This window comes from Brassica oleracea, chromosome C7 (genome assembly GCF_000695525.1).
Source record: "Brassica oleracea var. oleracea cultivar TO1000 chromosome C7, BOL, whole genome shotgun sequence".
Lineage (NCBI taxonomy): Eukaryota > Viridiplantae > Streptophyta > Magnoliopsida > Brassicales > Brassicaceae > Brassica > Brassica oleracea.
The window spans coordinates 46357623-46360137 of NC_027754.1; positions in this window are offsets into that span (position 1 = coordinate 46357623).

Consider the following 2515-nt stretch of genomic DNA (forward strand, 5'->3'; position numbering starts at 1 on the left):
GGGGAGTGGAGACAATTCTAAGGTATGTAGGTGAATAATAGTGCTTTTCTTTTAGATTTGGCCGTGTTGATAAACTCGTGCCTGCCTTTTCCTTTCAGATGAAGAAACTGATGAGAGAAATTTGGTTATCTAGGGAAACATGATGATGATGATGATTACTCAACTCAAAACAAACAACAATCTCTGCTCTTCTACTTGCTTCATGTTTTTTTATATCGATATTATTATGCGGAAATCATACGCAAATATATGCAATTGGTTGGAATCTCTATATCTTTATATTCTTATAAATTTTAAGTTTATTGTTTCCTCTTCTGCAAGCAAATCAATTACCGAAGTAATATATCAATTGGTTGGAATCAAATCTATTCTTATAATTAGTTTAATTATGGTTACAGTTTCTATATTTAATAGGTACATTAAAGATACGACATTGGAGATATTCTGTTTTGATTAATAGAAGATATTGATTTTGAGTTTGTATTTATTGTTTTGATTTTTTATAAAGCTTAGAAAATCAATGGGATGATTGGTTGGTTGATACATCCTATAAAGAAAACGAAAACTATAGGTGGTTTGAATATTGTACATCGATCGATGCATGATGTAAGTTGACTATATAAAACTTGAACATAATCATTTCAAACTAAAGTATAGGTAGGTTATAAGCATTTGTTATAATTTAGTTAATATATTTTAAATATTACATAAGTCAAGTGATTCACGTTTTCGTAAAAATAAAATTCAAGTTCATTATTGGGCCGTACTCGTACGTAATAAGCTACGTTAAATATGATGTATTTTTGAGTTCATTTAATGACATTAAGTTTAAATTTGATTAAAAAAACTCATTAATTTAACTGGAAAAGGCAATCATTAAAATAGGTAGGTTTATTTAATGACTTTAAGTTTAAATTTGATTAAGGAAAACTCATTAATTTAACTAAAAAATATAAGCATTAAAATATATAGTTTAATTTATTTCTCAATGGCATGGAAGTATAAATAAGTTAGAAAACTTAGGGTTATTTTTTAATTGGTACTTCTCTTTTAATAATAGAGATTTCTTAATTGGTATTTCTCTTTTAATAATAGACACGTGTTCGTAAAATTTGAAGAAAATATATTTTTGTTAATGGAAATGATCCATTAGATAATAACATGTGGACCTCATAAAAATTTGAATCTAACGAAATCTAACAAAACAAACACGTAGTATTTTGAAATAAATGAAAACGTAGTCCAGTTTGCTACGCCATGGTATTCTACGGGTTGTTATTAAAAATGATAGGGTTAAGTTTTTCTTTGAACGAATATAGGGTTAAGTTATGATTTATTTGCTTGTATATAATAGGTTAAGTTAATAATGAAAGGATCCAACAACCTTGTATAAGTAGATTTTTTCAGAATGTTTCTCTTTTAACAGTATAGATTCTTCCGTAGAAGTTCAAGTGCATTTTGGTGATACAATGAAACAATAATGAGCAAACAAGACACAAAAGTAACCTGCTTCTCTTTCTTAACTGGCTGGTTTAAATGAATTTATATGGTCTTATGTCCTTTCACCACAAGTTTCCACAGCACGCAATTATCCCTCTGACGACAACTGTCCGCAAGTTTAAACCCGCAGCTTGCTCCTTGGTCGTCGCATCTTTCACACTCATGGAAGAGCAGCTGCGAGCTCTCCCGGCAAGGATGGATCTACGCATCATCTTCTTCGATTGATTTGGGGAATTTAGGGTTTGCTTTCCTCGCGTTTGTTTGCCTCTTCAAAGCGAAGCAATATGTGTCTTAGATTTTCGGTTCGGTTCTTATCGAACCCAATCGATGCGATAATATAACCGAACATAACTCAAATTTTTGTGTGTGTATCTTAGGGTCATTATAAGTAAATTAGGTTTTGCCTTCATCGTACGTACCTAGCATACATGCACGTCTATAGTGTGGAGATAATGGAAGCATGGATTAAGCTCGTGTTGAATTTGCATGATTGTCTCTTCATGTTGTGTCAATGCTTATATAACAGATTTGGTCGTGTGATATGCTTGTATTAGAGAAAGCAAGAAACTAGCACATCCAAACCTAATCAATATATATTATTAAAAGAAAAGTACCCATTTAAAAATGTTCCTACTTCGTTAATTAAACTCTTTTTTTTTTTGTGTTTATCTTTTTCAGTTGCATTTATGAAATATCCTAAAACGAATAAAACTGACTAATTTATTACTTGTCTTTTCAGTTACATTAATGAAATATGCTTAAATGAATTTAAAATTCCTATTTTATTGTTTGTCTTTTTCAATTACCTTAATGAAATATCCTTAGATAAATTTGGACATAATGTCATTTAATCAACCAAAAAAACTCATGAGTTATCTTTACGTGCATAATTTTAATAATGAAGATTTTTAAAAACGTGCTTCATTAAAATGTTACCTAAAACATGCAGCACTAATATATAACATGCATCAATAAAACTAGAATTTGACTCACACAATTGTACGGATATTATTTT